Source organism: Leucoraja erinacea, chromosome 1 (assembly GCF_028641065.1).
Source record: "Leucoraja erinacea ecotype New England chromosome 1, Leri_hhj_1, whole genome shotgun sequence".
Taxonomy (NCBI): Eukaryota; Metazoa; Chordata; class Chondrichthyes; order Rajiformes; family Rajidae; genus Leucoraja; species Leucoraja erinaceus.
The window spans coordinates 95,723,113-95,747,006 of record NC_073377.1 but is presented as its reverse complement, the minus strand read 5'-3'; the positions used below and the strand labels follow the sequence as shown (position 1 = coordinate 95,747,006).

General features: G+C 44.2%; 1 protein-coding gene across 6 annotated transcripts in view; it reads left to right on the top strand.

Annotated features, from left to right (window-relative positions):
• shroom3 (shroom family member 3) overlaps positions 1-23,894 on the top strand; it is a 426,943-nt gene that overhangs the window by 275,340 nt on the left and 127,709 nt on the right. Inside the window, exon 1 of one of the 6 annotated variants that reach the window (XM_055639585.1) lies at positions 18,653-19,469. The exons of the other annotated variants lie outside the window; for them this stretch is intronic. The gene's annotated coding sequence lies outside the window, so the exon portion shown is untranslated. Of the gene's footprint in view, positions 1-18,652; positions 19,470-23,894 lie in introns of those variants that run through there. 6 annotated transcript variants of the gene reach the window in all.

Here is a 23,894-nt window from a genome sequence, read left to right as displayed (position 1 = left end):
GGCCAGTTATGGTGCATACAATAATGAACATTTGGACCAGTTAATGGGCAAATTGTAAATGTGCAAATGTCATCACTGCACTTTGAAGTAGATAAATGTTCCTCTCAAGAGACTGTTTTGACCTCACGCCTCCAATAAAAATGACATATTGCTTGCCCAAGTGTCTGACACCTCACCCTTAACAATAAAATTCCATTCAGTAATCACTACCCAGCTGCACACATTAGTGGCTACATTATCTGGTGGAAACTCCCAAGTTAGCAAGTCTGCTGAGAGATAATGAGAAAACCTTTCCTTTATTTATTGATGCTGGTTACTGTCCCGTACCCCTGTGATTGGCCATTGGTGCAGTTTCTGTGCCCATCTCTCTCTCTCGTCCAATTAAGCTTTTATTCCTTCCTGGCAAATTCTGAGCTTCTTGACATTTTTCACAATTAATTGTAACATGCTGCCTGTTATGGGAATGGAGGTACTAAATTAATACACGAGCTTCAGTGCACAGCTTAATATGAATTCCTGAGGTAAAACAAATTATTTTTCAATTACTTTAACCATTGTGAAACAATAAAGGCTATTACCACTTCAGTAGAAGTGGGAAACTAAGAGTATTTAAATTTGTTAATTGGAAAATTATATTTTGCAATATCTGTAGAAAACATTTGGCCTTTGACAACAAATGCTGATGGGTTTTTTTTAAATCACTTAATAGGTTAACCTGAATTCTTAAAATGATACATTTCCAATTAAGTTTAAACTGGACATTAGAAGTGAATTGGTTCACCTTGCTGAATCTGGATCCATTTAGTTGAATTGGAATTTAGTATTCAAATAACTGGATGTAAATGCTTCTGTATTCAGGGTTTTGTTACTAGGAAATAGTCATTGCAATTTGAATTTATTAACTTTTTTTTCTCTTGTTAGCTGCGACACTCACCTCTTCTACAGCCAACAATGGACCATGGTGGGCTCCACCTTTCTTTGGTCATCCGTTCTGAACCTTTTCATACATCTAGTTCCCCTCCCCACTGGCTCTGTTTGAAGAAGGGTTCTCGATCCAAAACGTCACCTTTTCCTTTTCTCCAGAGACACTGAGTTACTGACCCGCTGAGTTACGCCAGTATTTTGTGTCTGTCTTAAGTGAAACAATTGGTCGTTTCCTCAAAGGATGGCACATGCTCGATGAGCCAAGTGGCAAGATTTTGGATTGGAAAGGTTTAGAACAAGGTTTCCCAACCTGGGGTAAATTTACCCCCCAATGGGGTAAATTTCACCTACCCAGGGGGTAACTTTGTTGATTCTGGATGTGTACATCTTTTTTCTCATTGACTGACTGTGTTTGGTTCTGGCCTACCGGTATCTGTTCATCATTAGTTGTTCATAAATAAGTGAGATAACATTGTTATATGCTATTAAAGTTGCCTGGGGTAAACGGGACAAAAAATGTTGGGAACCCCTGGTTTACAAGGATATGAGCCAAACACAGGCAAATGGGACTGTTAGTCGGCATAGACAAGTTGGGCCGAAAGGGCCTGCCTCCATGCTGCATAACTCTATGACTTTAATTGCTTGTCCTTTGCTGTAGGACTTGCATTTTTTTACTTGAGGACCATTCACAGCGGATAAGGACATTCTTGCTGGTATTGAGAACCTTATCCTTGCATCAGGAGCCTACACTGCCCAGATTAATGGTGGATGGAGCACCCCACCCCACACAATATCCACTTGCACAACCATAACTGTAGAGATTTTCAATCCCACTGCAATCAAGGCCTTCATTATGGGCAAGTCTTTATCATGCTTCGCATCATGTTTATTATAATACATTTTGATTGCCAACTGAAAGAATATGCAGAAAGATGTATTTTACCTGTAACACAATGGAAGTCTTTCAATCAGCTGACGCCAGCTAATGGTAACATCTCCCAAATTTGGCAGCACTTTCTCAGGCGATACAGAGGCAACATGCTGTTTCAAATTAATCTCTCAGCACTGTGTCAAATAGAAATTGGGTTTGTGTACACTAGACATTGTGGTTTATAAATAGAAATTTGATCAAAATCGAACAATGTAGCATAAAGTGGCTGCCTGTGTTTCTGTTGGCAAGTGTTGTTGAATTCCTTTCAATCAGCAATGAATCAGTAAAGTGACCTATCACTCCGATTCTTTCAGTGACATTGATAAGTGTTAATATTTTTTCCAGCCAAAATTATATTGGATTCTTTGTGTAGTTAATTGACGTGTTGTGCATTTATAAAACATTGGAGGATTGTTCAGTAGTCTTTGATAAAAATCTCTTCCTGAGGGTTACGTGGGGTTGTGTAGTTTTGAAAATAATACAATTCAGACAGTGCCTCACAGACAACCCTGTGGACTCTCTGCAGCCCAGTCAACAGGGGCTGCAGAGTGTCCACATGGTCTTGACTAAGGTCCACCATGATCACCAATCATAAACACACTCTTGGGATTAAGGGGGGATCTTATAGATTGAGGGGGGATCTTATAGAAACGTACAAAATTCTTAAGAGGTTGGACAGGCTAGATGCAGGAAGATTGTTCCCGATGTTGGGGAAGTCCAGGACAAGGGGTCACAGCTTAAGGATAAAGGGGAAATCCTTTACGACCGTGATGAGAAAAACATTTTTCACACAGAGAGTGGTGAATCTCTGGAACTCTCTGCCATAGAAGGTAGTTGAGGCCAGTTCATTGGCTATATTTAAGAGGGAGTTAGATGTGGCCCTTGTGGCTAAAGGGGTCAGGGGTTATGGAGAGAAGGCAGGTACAGGATACTGAGTTGGATGATCAGCCATGATCATATTGAATGGCGGTGCAGGCTCGAAGGGCCGAATGTTTCTATGTTTCTATGATCTCCACCAGAAAACCATGAGACTGCTTTAATGAAAACTAGCAGAATATCCAAGAACTAATTGTACACAAATATAAAAAACGTTCTTAGATAGAAAGCTCTACAGGCAGCTGAAAGCCGAAATCCAATAGGAACCCTGTGACCAAAAGAACTGGTGCTGGTTGAAAAGAGCATGTGAGATCGATCTAGGAGGACTCTCTTCCCCATGTGACAACTATGTGTGAGTCAGAGGGATAGGTCATTAAACTTGCTTGTTGCTGATTGAAAGGAATTCAACAACACTGAATGTTACATTTAGCCACTTTATGCGACATTGTTGGATTTTGATCAAATTGTATTTATAAACCACAGTTTAGTTTTTTAGAGATACAACATGGAAACAGGCCCTTCGGCCCACCATGACTGCACTGCTCAGCGATCACACATACACTAGTTCTATCCTACATGCGAGGGAACAATTTACAAGTTAGAAACGCCAATTAACCCACAAACCTGCACGTCTTTGGAATGTGGGAGGAAACCGGAGCTCCCGTAGAAAAGCCACGTGGTCACAGAGAGAACAAACTCTGTACAAACAGCACCCGTAGCATCATATCTGGTTCTTTGATGCTGTAAGGCAACAACTCCACCCCTGCACCACTGTGCCGCCAATTTGATTCATCTAGTTGTACCGTCTTCACCCTTCACCTGTGACAATTACACAATCATTACACTGGGCGTTGTTGATGTCTCAACAACCCATCAAGAGTCAAGAGTCAAGAGTCAATTTAATTGTCATTTGGACCCCTGGAGGTCCAAACGAAATGCCGTTTCTGCAGCCATACATTACACACAAATAGACCCCAGACACAACATAATTACATTTTACATAAACATCCATCACATAGCTGTGATGGAAGGCCAAAAAAAAACTTATCTCTCCACTGCACTCTCCCCCCCCGATGTCAGAGTCAAAGTCAAAGCCCCCGGCTGGCGATGGCGATTGTCCCGCGGCCATTGAAGCCACGCCGGGTGGTGCGAGGTCGCACACCGGGTCTTGGTGTTGGAGCCCCCGGTGTGCGCTCGCAAAGTCCCGCGGCCATTCCAGCCGCGCGGGGCAGTGATGTAGGCCCCGCTCCAGGAGCTCTTCAACCCCGCAACACGGTCGGGAGAAGTCGCCGTTGCAGGAGCCCCGAAAAAAGCGGTCTCCCTCCAGGGATCCGCGGGCTCCCGGTGCCGCCGTCCGCAGACCCGCAGTAGCAGCCTCCGACTCAGCAGCAGCAGCGGCATCGGCAGCAGCAGCAGCGCAGCAGCAGCGCTCCTCCACCGCTCCACCCGCTCCGGTCTCGGCCAGCTCCGCGACGGCAACGGTGAGTCGGCACCAGAGTCCCCGGCTTCTTCCCGTTGGAGGCCGCTCCTCGTTGCGGCCCCAACGACAACGGAAACCCGACGAGAGAGAAAAGGTCGGGTCTCCAGTGCAGGGAGGGAGAGATTCAAAAGTTTCCCCCCCCCTCCCACCCCACCCCCCCACCCCCCCCCCCACACACACCCCAACATAAAATAACAAAAACTACATAAAAACACAGACAAAAATAATAAAAACACGGACAGGCTGCAGAGGCCGCTGCTGACCAGAGTCGCGCCGCCTACCGAATCTAACCCATGATCCATCAAATTTAAAGGGACCCATGGAGAATCCTTGCCAAGTATGACTGTCCTCAAAATAATTGCCTGCATTCCACCTTTTGCTGTATGATGGCAAGGAAGCTGTGAATCTAACCAGTGAGTGCATCACAGATTCAATCCCAGTACCAACTGGTATCAAACAAGGCTGGATCATCACTTCTCTCACCACTGTCCTGCATTTCACTTTCAACAAACTTCCTGCTGGAGTGGAGGAGGACGCAAGATAAGTTTCTCAAACCCACATTGCTTTCACTTCTGAACCAAGTTCCCTGACACGTCTGTCATGGAGTTGATGTACGTGTTGGGTGGCTAAGCTCTAAGTCACTCTCTGACGCACCTGGCATCACAGCAAAAGATTCCAGTGGTTTAGGCAAAGGAAACGATCCCATAACGTTCTCAAAGAATGTCATCCCTGTCAAATTGTGGGAATCCCATGCCCATGGCTGGTCAAAATGGAGTCAGAGCATTTGCAGGTTCCATGGCAAACCTGGAGTCCCTCCTGCTCAGCGTAAGTGGCAGGAGAAACAGATCACCTCCCAACTTCTTCAGCCATCTGGCCATCAAACTGCTCTGGCCCCAGTTGAGTCTTCAGGTCCTACATCGGCCTTGTCAACTGTCCCAGAGCCCACGGCGTGGAGTGGGAGCAAGTCCTCCTCACCACCGAGGGACTGGCCTGGAAAATATTTAATCATTTGCACGTGAACCCATTAAAGTCAACTAATTGAGATTGGAATGTTCCCAGGCAACAGCAGTGGAATTTGTACTTGTTTAGGCTTTCTGTCAATTACACTTAGGCCATTTGGAGTTTTAGTAAAGTAAATACCTCAACTAATCTTGGGCTTGCCAGTAATTTGTAGATTTTTAGGCATTATGTGTACACATAAATCTGTAGGTGTGAAGCACTCATTATTAGAAATACCTTCTGTGGAAAAGTTAATCAACACAGTGTTATCATGGTTTGGGACAATAAACAAACAATTCTAGAAAATACAAAAAATGGGAAAAGATTTTGCTTAGTTTCACCAGACATGAGGTGCTGGTCCTGAACCATCATATGATTTATTTGGGAATAAATTGCCTGTGGTCTTTCAGGAGTTCAGGTGAGGACTTATTGTCCGGATTTCAGGTGCTTTGTAAAATGAGCCAGTTACAACATGAAGCATCCTTCTTGAACACGACATGAAGCATAGCTGGCCATAAATGAGATGTGAGTTCCCAGCCCAACAAACCCCTTTGTGTGAAGGTTGCTGCTATTTTACCATCTGGTGGAGACTGTTTTTGTTCTCCTGTTCTGTAGCAGTAACACAGTGGCTTCTACAACAAACCATCAGACCCATGCCAAAACCACAGTCATGTTTTCAAATGTTCATTGAGTGTACAATCCCTCTCAGCGAGCAGCTTGTTCCTATTTGTGGTTTACAGTGCGGACTCAGCAGGGATAAAACTTTTGATCCAGACAGGAGAATTGTTGGAGAAACTGCGCTACTACCTTAAACTAGCCAATGTTGTGGCCTAACACTCGACTATTTGTAACGTATCTCAGCCCCGATGTGATCAAAGTGCAGGGAAATGTTGCCAAGGCTTCTTAATCCAATGTTTCTACTTGCAGCATGCAAGGGAAGGAATTGGACCTGGGGTTAAAGAGCCCGATTCTGAGGAAAAAATGTCTATATGTGATATTAACATGAGTTCCTTTCCTGGTCAATAGTATTGCTTTGAGTCCCAGAATTAATTGAATCACTGAAAGAATAAGCATGAAAATAGGCCAGTTCAGCCCTCTGAGTCCATGCCAACTATCGACCACCCGTTCACCCTAGTTCTATGTTATCCGGGACGACAGATAGCACAATGGGCTAAGAGTTCGGCTGGCGACGTAGCCGGTTCAAATCCCGCTTGGAGTGCATACTGTCGTTGTGTCCTTGGGCAAGACACTTCACCCACCTTTGCCTGTAATGGAATGTTACGGCGGCAGGCGCGGGCACACCGCGACGCCCTGTGTCTCCCTTTCAAGGGAGATGCTAAAAATGCATTTCGTTGTCTCTGTACTGTACACTGACAATGACAATTTGAATCATTTCAGTCCACTCCCTACACACGAAGGGCAATTTACAGAGACTAATTAACCTACAAACCTTCACATCTTTGGGATGTGCGAGGACACCTGAGTACCTGGACGAAACCCACATAATCATAGGCAAAACATGCAAACTCCACGCAGGCAACATCCGAGTCAGGATCGACCATGTGTCTCTGCCGCAGTGAGGCAGCAGCTCTACCAGCTACACCACAGTGTCACTGAATTCAGCAATCAGAAAAGGTAGTTAATAAATAAAATCTAAACTGATCATTTTGTACGCAAGGTGATAAAGTAACTTTTCCTTTTGCTGATTTATAACTTGTGTCGGAAGTAGAAATACATTTTAAAATCATCTTGGAATTAAACAATGTAGTGGAGAGGTGTGAAGGAACAAAGCAGTATTTCTGTGTAGGAGGGAACTACGGATTCTGGTTTACACCAAAGATAGACACAAAATGCTGGAGTAACTCAGTGGGATCCAGCATCTCTGGATAGAAGGAATGGGTGACATTTCGGGTCGAGACCCTTCTGCTGACTGAGTCAGGAGAGAGGGACATACAGAGATGAGCAGCGAGAGAGGATGCTCTTGTTGGAGAGAGGATACGTGCTCAGGGGCAGGGGTTACCAGCTCCATTCCCACACAGCACTCCACCACGAGACAAATGGTCAGACCAATTGACAACCTTACTTGGAACCCCATTGAGAACAAATTTGCAACCATTTGGTCAGCTGGCTCATTAATCAAGTGAATTTAATATTTACGTGGTCACACTCAATAGATCTAAGGTATAATTTTCTGTGATGGGAACGCAGCACATATTGCAACCGTAAGAAAAGACTGCTTGTGATCTGTTGAATATAAAAGACAAAAGCGAATCAATATAAATCCATGCTCACCATTGATCACCCTTTCATACTAGATCTATGTTATCCCACTTTAACATCCATTCCCCACTAGGGGCAATTTACAGAGGTTAACTAACCAAGGTTGCCTACAGTGCCCTTAGGACATGGGAGGAAACTGGGGCACCCTGAGGATACCCACGCGGTCACAGGGAGAACGTGCAAACTCCACAAGACAGCACCCGAGTTCAGAATTGAACCCGGTCTCTGGCACTGTAAGACAGCAACAATATCAGCTCCATGGCCTGCTGCAGAAAGTTCCCTTCATTTTCTGTTTTTATTTCAATTTCTAGAATCTGCATTTTCCTTTTTAATTCCATTTAATTTGTTACCATTTGCAGCTTTCGGACTTATTTCACAAACTATCCATAATTTTGCAAAAGATTTGATCATCCGGAGGAATGAAAAATACATTTTTCACGAAACATGCTTCCTGGATGTTTTAATTACAGTGAAATGTAAACAATCCTAAAAATGAGATTTATCTTTATAATTCTGTGTCGGGCTGCTGCTGGAATTATTTTACAGGATTAGAGTGTCATGCTGGGTGAAAATGTTTCATGAACAGCTGCTGTTTGCCAGGTCACTTAGTAGCATTTGACCGAGAGAAAACCCACTGTCTTTTTCTTGATTAGTTGCCCATAGTGATTGTGGTTAAAAATTCAGATTTTAAGACATTTACAGGATGGCAGCTGTAAAGTGCAATAATGTGATGGGAAGTTCTTGTCTGAATGAGTGCAGAATTTTAAGCAACTGCTTAGGTATTCAGAGACTCTGCGTGCATTCAGAAGCCCCGAAAACAAAATTGAACAGGTCGCCAGAGTTAAGCTTTGTCTCCTGTTATTTCCAGTCTTGTGCCTTCTGCTGTCAGGTCCGATCTTGGCCTGACTTTGTGCTACGGATACTTTGTTTGCTGCGGACTGTGTAGCATTGCTTTCTGGCTCACCCTGTGCTGACTTTGCTCGCACTGTTTCATTCTTGGAAAGTTTCATTGTTTCCCAGGAGATGAAATGCGAAGCTTTCTGGCAGCTTCCCGTGAGCTGGAGTCTGAAGAGCCTCTGGAGCTCGGTGGCGGCCTTCCCTGGCAGCAGCAGGCGAGGTGTGGTAATTGAAGTCCGATCACACACAGCATGAAGTCTACCACAGCGCAGTACGCCGTCTGCGTCTCCACCGCGTGCCTTGTATATTGTCCCGACTGCAACATTATCCAGCCAAGAGTGAACCAAAGCCAGGTATTTCCTAATACGAGAGGGAAGGAAAGGAACGTTGTCTGATAAACATCCTCAGACTGGCATTAAGAACAAATTACCTGCTCTAGCTTCCTAGCTGATGATTGGTGGTGCATAGGAGTGTAGAATATGAAAGATGCAAGAGTTAAATAATCAGAAGCTTGGGACCTTAGGTTTTGCCATGGGCTGAGACTTAACTCACTAGATCAGTTCACTTCACCAAAAGCTGCACTGGGAACAGGGAACATGACTCAATTTACAGAGCTCTGTGAAAACCTGTGACCCACTATAGTCAGCTGGACCCATGTTTTCCAAATTTGCAGCTGCTGGAGATTAAAGCTTTTCAGATTGAATGGTAATGATGTACTCAGCACAGGAAATGGTCCTTTATAGCAGTGCCGTAAAAGTTCAGAGGGGATAGGATGTAGCCTTGGAGCGACAGGGTTTCCCAAAGCCTTTCTCTTTGTGATAGCATTTCCACCTGTGCATCAGAATCTTTTTATTTGAACCAATCTCTAGGTTGTCCAATCAGGAGGAGAACAGAGCTTGAACACCAGACTCTGGGGTGTCTTTCAGTGGGACAGCCAATCAGTCTGAACAGCACCTATCTCTGTCCTCCAGAGATGCTGCCTAACCCCGCTGAGTTACTCCAGCACTCTGTGCCTTTTACACAAGAGTCCCTTGTTGGATGGTTTGTGCAAACCCAGAATATGTCATGTCACTGCATGTTTTTCTTCTCACCCAATATTGGTTTGAACCATGAAGGGCGTGTTCATATCAGCCGGAGAATCCTTCCATTGTTTAACACTACTCTCCAAGAGAATGAACGATAATGAGAAAGCAGCAAAGTCAGGCAGGCAGGTCCTTCTCTCTGAGAGAAAGTGGAATTGAGTCTTACATCGACAGGACCAAGTGTAGACTGGGCAACTGTTTTGCCAAAGTCTGGTCCTCTGTCCACCAGGACCTGCTGGAGCTCCTGATTGTTAAGCATTAGACAGAGGAACAGAATTAGGCCATTTGGCCCATTGAGTCTTCCCATTCACTCGAACCATTTTAACTCCCCTTTTCATTCCCATACAGACCTTTCTGTAATTGGCACCCTCCTTTGTCAGAGTGAGGCCACATGCAACTTTGAACATGGAATGCTCCATACTAAAGTAATAACTGCCACCTGCCCCCTCAATTTCTTAGCCTACCTATTTCTTCTACTATTCCACTGTTCACCCCGTCCCTTTCCCTGCCTTTGTACACTCATCTCCCACCTCCCCAGTCTCTCATTTCCCTTTTATATCCCCTCTTTCCCCTTCCACACATATACCCCTCTCCAGCTGTACATTTTGTTGCTCTTTTTCTCTCCTAATTGGACACCCTTTTGTCTCTTTTTTAACTCTAGCCTTTTACTCCACCCATCTGGCAATTAACCCCCCTCATCTGTATCCATCTATCGCTTGCCAGGATTTATCCTGATCCCAACTCTTTTCCACCATTTTCCCCCTACTACTATCAGACTTGACCAGAAACATCGCCTCTCCATTACCTCCGCAGATGCTGCCTGACCCGCTGAGTTCCTCCAGCACTTTGTATTGTGTCTTACCTGTATCACCCCACCTACCCGTCAGTGACTAGCAGTCAGTATCAACTGACATTTTTTCTCCTTTCCAATCGAAGACCAGTTGAGGTCATTCCAACCACACCACCAAGATCATTATCACAGGCCAAGTGTCAAAGTGGAGCCATTACTTGTAACAGTGTTACAAGGAGTCCCCCTCCCCCGATCCCACAAAAGATCCCTTTTTAAAGTAGGAAGTTAAGAAGGAGTAGGAAGTTATTCGTTGCACCGACAAATATTCTTCCCTGAACCAATTCCACTAAAAATCCAACTTCACATGTTGCTTTCTCATTCAGTAGTCATAGAGTGATACAGTGTGGAAACAGACCTTTCAGCCCAACTTGACCACACCGGCCAACATGTCCCAGCTACACTAGTCCCACCTGCCTGTGCTTGGTCCATATTCCTCCAAACCTGTCCTATCCATGTACCTGTCTAACTGTTTCTTAAACGTTGGGATAGTCCCAGCCTCAACTACCTCCTCTGGCAGCTTGTTCCACACACCCACCACCCTTTGTGTGAAAAAGATACCCCTCAGATCCCTATTAAATCTTTTAGTTACCGAACTGCTTGTGCATCAGAACAATATGGAGTACAGTTGGAAAGGTTTGGGACCTATCCTGAGCAAGAATAATGGAGAGGAAAAAAAAGCGATCTAAACTTGGAAACAAAACTTTATAAAGGGTCTAAGATTCAGATTTAAAATGCCGGAACGATTAATTCCCTGAAGATAGCATTGAAAATCATAATTTTGCCGAGCTGCATGAAAATATGGGACCCATTATTCTTAGCTATTCAGTGGATACGATAAGGTCTTTCTAATCTTTTCTCTCCACCATTCTATTGTTAGTGGCAAGAACATAATATGGTGCCATATGACTGTATGTATACTTTGCAAATTCATAGTGATGCAAGGGGATTTTCTAACAAACTATGTTTGTTCATGTTTATTTCAGTTCATATTCATCTTACTTCTATATCCTTATTTCCTGCCAAACCATTGAATTAGCAGTCTGAAAAAAGCAGGTGGTTTATATATTTTTTAAATGAATAAAGCAATTCTTGGAAGAAATAACCAGAAATTGTTATAATCCTGGAAGGATGGTGAAACCAGATTCAAGAATGACCTTCAAAGGGGAATTACTTGAATAGTGGAAATATGCAGTTTTCTGGTGAGGACAAAGGGACTGATTGAAAGACTTTCAAAGATCCTGCAATAATGTGATAGGCCTAACAGCCACCTCACATGTTGTACGTCCCTAAAATGAGTCCTTATGGACCTGTCCCACTTAGGCAACTGCAGGAGACTATGCGATCGCCACGTGGTCGCCAGATGTTAGCGAGTGGTTGCCGGGGAGTCGCCTTCATGGTCGTGAGGAGTTCCCACATTCCCGCATTATGGTCGCCGTGAATTTTTCAACATGTTGAAAAATTAGCGGTGACTAAAATGAAGCCGCCATGGAGAGTAGCGAGAATTCTCGTGCCGTAGGTGGGTCACCAGGAGTTCCTATTGGGTCGCCAGGAGGTTGAAGGTTCTCGTAGGTTCTCGTAGGTTGTAGCCGGTGCTGACCGGTGAATTTCGTTGGCTCACTGGGAAAAAAAATGTAGTAAAAATGCAGTAATTTTCAGAACCAAGGATAACTGAGCGGTAATGTAATGTCCGCCGAGCTCCACAGCCGTGTACCTCTGGCTTCTTAAAAGTTGTCTCCACTCCTTCGACCCCCTATTTCCACCCCCCCCTCTTTTAAAGGACTTACCGTACACTGTGTTTTAGCCGTCTTAATTACAGCGCCAAACTTCCTGTTTATCGCGGTGTGTGTCTGTATCACTTTGGCTTTGCACCGTGTGAATTTCACTCAGACAGCGCTCCCACCGCTTGCCCTGTCCCCCGCCTGCATAACGGGTTGCTGAAGGAAGCGATGTGTGTGTGTGTGTGTGTGTGTGTGTGTGTGTGTGTGTGTGTGTGTGTGTGTGTGTGTGTGTGTGTGTGTGTGTGTGTGTGTGTGTGTGTGTGTGTGTGTGTGCGTGTGTGTGTGTGTGTGTGTGTTCTACTCTGACAGTCGCCGTTCCAGTCACCAGTTGACTTGACAGACAATTTAAAAACAATGATGCTTGTTTGAATTTAAACCCTATATGAAGAGCAGTTCAGTGCAGCGCAGGCAGCTTTGAGTATGATGTGAATAATTATCAAGTGTCCTTTACAACATCCCAGGATGATTCTGAATAATAGCAATTTATCAAGCAGCTTCCCATGTTCTCACTGTTAGGAACCGTCAGTTGTGCCACTGGGTGTAATTTCACCTGATCATCAGATCATTGGAGATTGTATCCATGATTTGCATTTTTAATTTGTGTAAATCTACAACTAATAGAAGGAATCATAACAATTTTAATAACTTGTTGTCTGTCATTCATCACAATATTATTCCGTATTGCTTTGAGGTTTCTAATAATACAGATTTTCCCCGATTCGGCATGTTACATGTTAGAGAGCAGAAAACACAGCATTGCCACGATTACTGCACAGTGTATTTTTCTTGGAATAACAAAAGGTAATACATGTAGGAAATTCCAGTAGAATGCCTTCAATTTCTCAAGTAATGTTGCTGCAGTGGATTGATCGGCATAACACAATATCTGATGAGAATAGGAATCTGCCGACTTTTAAATCAGTTCTACACTACAAATAAATATCATAGCAGCATGAAACAGCAAGTGGATTTTTTTTTAGATTCTTGTTACCCATATACCTCCGTCCATAAACGATATTAAATATATATATTTTTATGCACACTACTTTAGAACCTCTTCTCTATAATTCCCTGAGTCCTCATAATTTGCTAGGCTGCAATTGAACTAACCCATCAATATGTTTCAGTGTCCAGTGTCTCAGCCACGATCACGTTGAATGGTGGTGCTGGCTCGAATGGCCTCCTCCTGCAACTATTGTCAATTGTACTCAAGGTAATTTTTGGAAAATGCCATGCCCCCAACAGCACTCAATATGAAGCTTTGAGATACTGTTTATATTCCAGTACAACACTGGACTAAAGAGCGTGTCCTACTAACGTGACTTTTCAGCGACTGGCTTCGACCTTCAAGCTCGAGGGCACTCGCCTGAGAAACCTCTAGCTGGATCGACTGTCAACGATGGAACCCCAAGCTGGATCGACCGTCAACACACACGTCACAACACACACACACACACACCACACACAAACACATCGCAAAGGTGGGGGCCAGGGAAAGCGGGGGAGCGCAGTCTGAAATTCACACCCGCGATGAACAGGAAGGTTAAAGACAGCTGCCACAGTGTATTGTAAGTCCTTTAGAGAGCGCGGAGGGGCGGAGGGGGAGAGAAGGGGGGAAGAAGGGGAGGAGAAGGAGTGGAGACACTTTTAAGAAGCCAGACAACTTTTAATAAAGTTTAGCGGGCATTTAACATTACCGGTCGGTTTTCCTTGGCTCTGAAAACTCCAATGAGCCAATTAAAATGCCCGGTCAGCAAAGGAGATTGCCTACGGCTACCTCGACTGCCTAGCGACCCCACTCCACTGCACTATGATTTCACAAGAACCATGCCGACCAATTTTTACTCACGGAAAAGTTTTCAGCATGCTCGACCAAACTGAGGCCGCGAGTTTGCGGGAACTTCCCTCGAGCATGAAGGAGAGTTTCAGTGACCTCCTAGGACTTCCTAGGACCACGTGTCGACCATGCTGCGAGTTTGAGTCGAGAGCAAACTCTTCTAAACTCGCAAATTAGGTCACCGCAGTGGGACAGCCCCTTATGGCACCCAGCAGATAAACTCCTGGTATTCATAGAGCCCCTCTTCACTCTCCTCCCAGAGTCCCTGCTTTCACCCAGTCATGTTTGCAAGTCTACATGTTTCAAGTCCCATGTTTGAACCCCCTTCTCATTCCCCACCAAATGAAGTTTACAGTAGAGAAAGCAAATGACAATGTTTTCTTGTGTCTACAGGATATTACTGTGCACAGATTTGTTGCTATGCCTCCCACATTACAACAGTGAATATGTCAAGAGCGTTTAATTGTCAAATGTACTGAAACAGAACAACAAATTTCTTACATGCAGCAGCATAGTGAGTCAGCAAACACAGCACTAAATAGATAACATAATTTAAAAAAACAAGAAAATGTTCAATAATTAAAAAAAGAACCCCTGATATTCGTGCAAAAGAAAACATCTGCCTGAAGTCCCTCCGTTCGTAGATCAAAGTTTAGTTGCTGTTTGTGGTATTTCAAGACCCTGACAGCTGTTCCTGAACCAGAATGTCACAGTTTTCAGACTCCTATACCTTCTTCCTGATGGCAGGAGTGAAATGAGAGCTTGGCCAGGGTAGTGTGGGTCCTTGATGATGCTAGCCGCCTTTTTGATATAGCGCCTCCTCTAGATCCTTTCAATGTGGGGAGATCAGTACCCTTGATAGACAACAGTCGTGTCCTCCACATTTTGTAATCTCCTTCATTCCTGGTCATTCGAGTTGCCGAACCAGGTCGTGATGCAACCAGTCAATATGCTCTCTACCGTACACTGTAGAGAGTTGTGAATATTCGTTGACATACAGAATCTCCTCAATCTTCAAAGGAAGTAGGGGCATTGATGGTCTTTCCTTATGAAGGTGCTGGGTCCAGGACAGATATTCAGAGATATGCACGCCCAGGAATAAACTTGTTGACGGTAGACACAAAATGCTGGAGTAACTCAGCGGGACAGGCAGCATATCTGGAGAGAAGGAATGGGTGACGTTTCAGGTTGAGACCTTTCTTCAGACTGAAGAAGATTGGAAGAATGGTCTCATCCCAAAACGTCACCCATTTTTCACACAGAGAGTGGTGAATCTCTGGAACTCTCTGCCACAGAGGGTAGTTGAGGCCAGTTCATTGGCTATATTTAAGTGGGAGTTAGATGTGGCCCTTGTGGCTAAGGGGATCAAGGGGTATGGAGAGAAGGCAGGTACGGGATACTGAGTTGGATGATCAGCCATGATCATATTGAATGGCGGTGCAGGCTCGAAGGGCCGAATGGCCTACTCCTGCACCTAATTTCTATGTTTCTATGTTTCCTTCTTTCCAGAGATGCTGCCTGTCCCGCTGAGTCACTCCAGCATTTTGTGTCTACCTTCGATTTCAAACCAGCATCTGCAGTTCTTTCCTACACTCAAAGTTGTTGACTCTCTCTCCACCACCATCCTATCGATGAAAACAGATTTGTGGATCCTTGACCTTCCTCTTCTAATGGCAATAATCAGCTGCTGGGTCTTACTGACGTTGAGAACGGAGGTTGTTGTTGTGGCACCACTCAATGGGACGATGGATCTCCTTCCTGTACTCTGACTCATCATTACCCAAAATTCACCAAACAATGATGACGTCATCACATAGTTAAAAATGGAGTTGAAACTGTGTCCGTCTACACAGCCATGAGCAGAGAGTGAGTAGAGCAGGGGCACTCCTTCTCCCTACACGGTTGAATAACTGACAGACCCAAGAGTGAAAACATGGAAGCAACTTGATATGTAGTAATTCTGCAGAAAGCTTAATATGAATTTTTGTGCCATGGATTTAATACACGTGGAAATGGGACCTTCAGCCCATCCTTGCTGACCACCAAGTATCCATTTACATTAATACAGCTGGTAGACCTACTGCTCAAAAACGTCAGTGAACTGGGTTCAGTCCTGACCTCCAGTGTTGGTCCAGCTGGTGACCACCATCGCATCATCTACCCCTGCCAATTCTAACATTCACTGGGGGAAATTCACAATGTCCGGTTAACCTACTAAACCACGTGTATTTGGGTTGTGGAAGGGAACCAGAGCAACCAAAGGAAATCCACATGGTCACCAGGAGAACTCCACACAGGCAGCACAGGAGGTCAAGACTGAACCCAGTTCACTGAAGCTTTTCAGAAGTAGCTGTACAAGAAGTATCAATATACTGCCACTCTGCATATTTTGGAATGAGTCATTTAAAAATAAAGGAGCCTATTTGGAACCAGAAGCCTATTTGGAGCTCAGTGTAGCACAGGCAGAGGGGAGCCTCGTAGATTACTACTGTTTTCAGATGAACAGCTAATATGTTAAAAGTATGTTTTAAACTTCATTCTATGATGTCATGAGGACAAACAGTTGTCGATTTACTACAACTCCCATGTAGCACAGCAAGTGGGCCAATCAGCTTCTGGGGAGGGAATGGATCTACAACCTTTCTAATCAAGAGCCTTCTTCAATCTGAAGAGCCCCAACCTGGAACATCACCAGAGTCTAAAGAAGGGTGCCAACCCGAAATGTCAGCTGTCCATTCCCTCCACAGATGCTGTCGTACACCCACTGAGTTCCTCCAGCACTGGGTTCTGCACAGGATTCGAGCAAATGCAATTCCTTTGTCTCCTGTGTTCCCATCTGGCACACCCTGGCTCGGTGCCCCACTGGCAGTGCTGGACTACACTCTCAGTCGATCGGCTGCCCTGCCAATACTGATAGGAAGATGCAATTCATTGCATTTTTATTTTTTCACATACGGAGTTTCAATAGGAACAGCATATAGTGCTAGCCTCCTGATAATGCCAAAGCCTAAATATCAAAGTGAATGTAACAAGTCGAGAATCTGTGCCTTTAAAATGTGTGTTGAGTTAATCGGTGAACCTTTGTTCAGTTATTCGTGGCAGCTTACCTGCCTTGCTTCACCTGTAAACAAAATCTGGCTTTGTCTCTCTCCCACTCCGAGGTCATGAAAGATTGCTCCTTGAATAGGTAATACATAGTTCTGAGGCAGTGGAGGGGCTCGGCACTTTACCTATTCTTGTGGTTAATCAGATCACTAACATTTCTCAGCTATGTTACACTTCTATAACACATTCACTGTTATTTATTGGCCCCGTTCTCACATTGCCTAGTGCGTGTGTACCAACCCAGGTTCCGCCAGACTAGACAAACATCTTTGAACGTGCCGGTCCGTACTGCTTATTAAAGAGCGCACCTACATTTTTAAGAGATTGTATTTCTTCTTATGTGTCGCAAGGAACAGTAGATGCTGGTTTAAATGGAAGATAGACACAAATGCTGGAGTAACTCAGCGCGGCACAGGCAGCATCTCTGGAGAGAAGGAATGGGTGATGTTTCGGGTCTGTTAAGGGTCTGGACTCAAAATGCAACCTAGTCCTTCTTTCCAGAGATGCTGCCCTTCCCAGCATTTTGTGTATTTCTTCCGATCTTTTCCTGATCATTCATTGCGTGTTCAGTAGAAGATGTTCCATAGAAAGGCTGTAGGTAACATTTGCATTTTTTTCCTGAGGAACCTCGACCAGTTATGATACTTGGGAAACAAGAACTGCAAATTCATCCCCCAGATTTCAGCTTGTTGCTGCTAAAGGAATCAAGTAATTGTGCAATATTAGTACTGCTGCGTTCAGTTGTTATAGATGTACTTTTTGCACAGTGTGCACTGTGTCTCAACAACCATATGAAATTACACACTTGGATGTTAGCATATTTTTATGATCAGCATTTTATGCTTTGCAAAATATTCTCAAACTATAATTTGGCGGTGAAGAACAAATTGAAAACAAAATAAATCTCAGGTGCTGGAATCCAGAACAAAATACAGAATGCTGGAAGAACGCAGTAGGTGCAGCAGCATCTGTAAAGTCAAATTGTGTAACTTTTTGTATTGAGTCGAGATTGAGGGGGAACAGGAAAGATTGCCTTTTCTCCAAAAATTTTAACACATGCACTTTCACTGTGCTGAGCAATGTGAACCTTGATTGTTTTTTTAAACATTGAAACATTGAACCATAGGAAAATAGGTGCTGGAGTAGCCATTTAGTCCTTCAAGCCAGCACCGCCATTCAATAAGATCTTGGCTGACATCCAAAATCAGTACCCCATTCCTGCTTTTTCCCCATATTAGCTCTAAGAGCTAAATCAAACTCTCCCTTGAAAACATACAGTGAATTGGCCTCCACTGCCCTCTGTGGCAGAGAATTCCACAGATTCACAACTCTCTGGGTGAAAAGGTTTTTGCCCATCTCAGTCCTAAATGGCCCTTTCCCCACGACCAGTAACAAGATGGCTGTGGAACTCCACTGCACTAATCAGCAGACTCAGCCCAGGGCCGCCACTTTCTCTCATGCCATTACCACAATACAGGGCTCCTTTATCAGCAGAGCCAATGAGGAAAATAATTTGTACAATGAGGGGAGTGGGATATTTTCTTTGTGATGGGTTTGGCTTTGACAAGACAACATAGACTTTGACCTGTGAAACTCAATGGACAACAAGGAAATAGATTTAAGGCTTATTCTTTAATCACCATTTTCTCATTGTTCATTACACATTTTGCAGCTGCTTTGTACTATGAATGCTCGTAGAATCAAAAATGGGTTAATAATTGCTGTTTTGCTGTGGCTACTGAGTAACAAAGATCAGGACTTTGCAGTAATTCATTGTACATGACGCAGTGAGATAGTTTTGAGAGGTGTAACATAAACGTGGCTCTTTCTGGTTATGCTTCCACAACAGAATCAAATTAGTTAAATAATCTGGTCTGCAGACGGTGACTTTGAAATGGTGTGATATCCCAATATGCCAGATCTCTTCTGAACCTTCACTCCCAACTAAGGACCCACTTTATCTCAGATCCCGCACTTTTCCACAAGAGTTGAAAATAATGCTCTTTATATCAGTTTGCTTGCAGAAAGCCCGACCAGTTACCAAGATAATGATTAAAAAACAAAGTGGGAGTTGGAAGAGGAGGGGTGTGCAAACTATTTAATTGCTACTTGTCTGCAGACAATCTCCTGTTTAATAGCTGTTGAGACTCTAGTCTCCCGCAGGATTAAAATCAGTGGACATCTTTGTGAGGTTTTTTTTAATAGCACTTGGCAGACTTTATGTTCTGATTTCCCACCCCCTTGGCAATGTGGCACATTCCTCACTGGGGAAGGATGGACTTATGGTGATTAGTTACTGGAGTGGCTGTTTGACTGAGAGGGAGTGAGAGCCATGTTGAACACTAGGTCGCCTCTGCTCAAATTGTAAAGTAACAAGTGGATTAACAAAGGATTGAACAGTGTTCAACGGCAAAAAGGCTTCATTCGTGGGTAAGCTGAAGATATTCTTGTTTATATTAAAACTTAAGTTTAACCTTTAGAAAACAAGTATTGACAGTTTTCATTGACATTCCGTGGACAAGATTAAGTGGTTTCCGAGCTGCAAACGTGAACAAAAGGCAGGTTTCGGACCTGGTGTCTGGTGTCATTTCTCTGAGCACAGTTTATGTAAGTCTGGCCAGTGTGAGTTATCTACCTGCTTAGAAAATAACCATATGTTGCAGAAGTTTCAGATGTCGAAGAGATAAACTATTGCATCTGAATGCAGGTATGGAGGCAAAGGAGGCTATACATTTCATAACGTCTCTTATACTTTTGAAGGTTTTGAAACCTTACTTCCACCCTTCTCCCCAAAAACGTACCAATGCTTTTTTTTTAGAAAATTATTTTAAATTAATTTTGCGCTGTTGTCAGGGAATCGGTTGTTCAGACTGCCTCACCTGGCAACAGCGCACAATGTCTACTGACATTGAACAAAGACTGCCTGGTTTGGAGTATTGAAATATTCAATCAGTAAGTGTGCTTTGTCATGCTGACTGCTTAGTCGCACTGTCCAAGTCAGACCTCTGTATATTTCACACCTTTCGGTTTAGATTTTATGGTTGGAAATCAAAGCAAAACAGACTCTTATTTAATGCTTGCTTGTACTTGCAAACTCATTTGATTACCGTAGGTTCCACTGGAGCTGTGCATTTCTTTTCTGCTGGATGTTTTTTCTCTGCTGGATGTTTGCCTGTGAACGGTGAAATCTAATACCCGTGTTAAAACAGCAGGATTACCAGCTGAACCTGAGTTCCACGAAGGCTGATTACCAAAGAATAAAATTTCGCAGTGCTCTTTAGAGTGATCAATTCTGGTCAATCAATATCTTTTATGCAATATCTTTTAAACAAAATCATTTATTACAAATTGTGGTTGGTAGTGCAACAGGGTAAGTGTTAACAAAATGGATCTGAATTAAAAAGTGAAGGATAGACATATTTTCATGGAGCAGGTAATTTTTTCATTATGGGATTACATGCCAGAACTGAGTAGTCAGATACTAGTTCAGAAATAAAACTAATACAGACATTCTGAACCAGACCTGAACTCGTGGACTTTTTTTTGGTGATGGCCCAACCTGACCCTGAACCTAACACATAACGGTGATCCCATCAGGCTCGGGTCAAGTACCCAGGTTCTGTCCCTAATTGTCCTTGAGACGGCAGTCATCAGCCTCCTATTTTTTTCTGAATTGTAGTCATTTGATGGACTGGGAATTGCAGGGCTTTGACCCAGCGACAAAGAATTTTCAGAAGAAATTGCAGGAGTCGGGCTGAAGTATATGAATTGTCATTAGACACGGGTGAGGTTCCGGAAGACCGGAGGGTGGCTAATGTTGTGCCTGTTTACGAAGGGCTGCAAAGAAAAACTTGGGAACTGTAGACCAGTGAGCCCAACATCTGTGGTAGGGAAGCTACTGGAGAGGATTCACAGGGTGAAGATATACATGCATTTGGAAAAATAGGGATTGATTAGGGATGGTCAACATGGTTTTGTGCATGGAGATGATGTCTCATAAATGTAATTACATTTATTGATGACGTAACCAAGTAGGTTGATGAGGACACAGCCATAGACATTGTCTACATGGACTTCAGCAAAGATGAAGTGTTTAAAAAGATTCTGCGTGAAAGGCTGCTCTGGAAGATTATATTGAACAGGATCTAAGAAGAACCAATTAGCTGGATTCATGCCAGGGGTACCGGAGGGACAACTTTTTCAACCCAGAGTTGGCTTTATGGTAGGAAGCATAAAGTGGTGGTGGAAAGTTGTTTTCAGACTGGAGGCCTGTGACAAATGGTGTGCCTTAGCGATTGGTGCTGAGCCCATTGCTGTGTGTAGTTTTCTATCAACAATTAGGTGAGAATGGGAAAGGCATGATTTGTAAATTTGCGGATGGCACTAAAGTAGGTGATATCACACTGTCCTGACTCACCTGGACAGACAGGGCACGTACGTGAGGATGCTCTTCGTTGACTATAGCTCTGCATTCAATACGGTCATCCCCACCAAGCTCACCACCAAACTCCACCAGCTAGGCCTCAGCTCGCCGATATGCGATTGGATCCTGAGCTTTCTGACGGAGCGACCGCAGGCAGTGAGACTGGGCCCGCACCTGTCCTCCACTATCACCCTGAGCACCGGCGCACCACAGGGCTGTGTACTAAGCCCCATGCTCTACTCCCTCTTCACTCACGACTGTGTTCCTGCATTCGACACCAACACCATCGTGAAGTTTGCAGACGACACAACAGTGATTGGGCTGATCACCAACGGTGATGAAACAAAATACAGGACGGAGGTGCAGAACCTGGCGGACTGGTGCACACGTAATTGAGGTAATTAAGGTAGTTGAGGCCAGTTCATTGGCTATATTTAAGAGGGAGTTAGATGTGGCCCTTGTGGAGAGGATGGAGAGAAGGCAGGTACAGGATACTGAGTTGGATGATCAGCCATGATCATATTGAATGGCGGTGCAGGCTCGAAGGGCCGAATGGCCTACTCCTGTGCCTATTTTCTATGTTTCTATGTCTATGTTTCTATGTAACAACTTGTCACTAAACACCTCCAAGACCAAGGAGCTGATTATTGACTTCAGGAGGTCCCATAATGGAGAATACGCCCCAATCTCCATTTACAGGGAAAGTGTGGAGAGAGTGTCGAGCTTTAAGTTTCTGGGCACTCACATTTCAGAGGACCTCACATGGTCCACCAACACCGCTGTGCTGGTCAAGAAGGCACAGCAACGACTGTTCTTCCTGAGAACATTAAAAAAGACTGGTCTGCCCCAACAGCTGCTGACAACGTTCTACCGCTGCACCACAGAGAGCATATTAACTGGCATCTCTGTGTGGTATCTCAGCTGCACGGAGGCGGAGAGGAGAGCTCTTCAGCGCGTCGTCCACAGAGCGCAGAGGATCATTGGGACACAGCTACCAGCCTTGGAGGGCATCTACCACACACGGTGCCTCAGGAAGGCCGTCAGCATCCATAAAGACTCATCACACCCCTGTAACGGACTGTTTGAACTACTTCCCTCTGGCAGACGTTACAAGGCCTTCTACGCCCGAACCTCCAGACTCAGAAACAGCTTTATTCCAAGAGCTATAGCGGCTCTGAACCGGCCCTGCTGAATGCCCCCCACCCCCTCTGGACTGTCCCTCGGATGGTCACGTCACACAGCTTATTTATTTATTTTACTTTTCTTTTTCATCGGTTGGAGCTGATATTATTATTATTATTATTATTATCATAGACAGGTTATCAAAAATGACAGCAGGATCTTGATCAGTTGGCAAATGGGCCAAGGAATGGCAAATGGAGTTTAATTCAGATAAATATGAGGTGTTTCACTTTGGGAGGTCAAAGTGAATAGTAGGGCCCTGTCGAGGATCTATGAATACAAATGCATAGTTCCCAGGAAGTAGTAAATTAGGTAAATACGGTGATGAAGAAGACTTTTGGTATGCTGGACTTCAGCAGTTGGGGAACTGAATATATAAATTTGAATGGAATGTGTAGGAAAGAACTGCAGATGCTGGTTTAAATTGAAGGTAGAAACAAAATGCTGGAGTAACTCAGCGGGACTCCCTACAGACTGAAGAAGGGTCTCGACCCGAAACGTCACCCATTCCTTCTCTCCAGAGATGCTGCCTGGCCTGCTGAGTTACTCCAGCTTTTTGTGTCTACTTAGAGAAATTGGGACATTGTGTTACAGTTATATAAGTCGTTGGTGAGGCCGCACAATGAAGTATTGTGTGTAGTTTTGATCACCCTGCCAAGGGAAAGACGGCATTAACTTGGAAAGAGTGCAGATAAGATTTGCGAGGATATTACCAGGATTTAGGGCCTGAGCTATGGACATAGGTTGGACTTTATTCCTTGGACCACAGGGGGATAGGGGTGATCTTTATAGAGGTATATTTAAAAAATGAACTGAACAGATAGGATGAATGCACAGTCTTTTTCCTTGGCTAGAGGAATCAAGAACCAGAGGGCATAGGTTTAAGGTGAGAGGGGAACCTGAGGGACAACTTTGTCACGTGAAGGATTTAAGAGAGAGTTAGATAGAGCTCTAGGGGCTAGTGGAGTCAAGGGATACGGGGAGAAGGCAGGCACAGGTTATTGATAGAGGACGATCAGCCATGATCACAATGAATGGCGGTGCTGGATCGAAGGGCCGAATGGCCTCCTTCTGCACCTATTTTCTATGTTTCTATGTTCTAAGGATGGTGTGTGTATGGAGCAAGCTGCCTGATGAAGCTTTAGGTTGGTAAATAACAACCTTTAAAAGACACTGTTGGACAAGTACATGGACAGGAAAGCTTTAGAGGGCCACAGGCGGGCAAATTGAACCAGCTTAGATGGGGTATC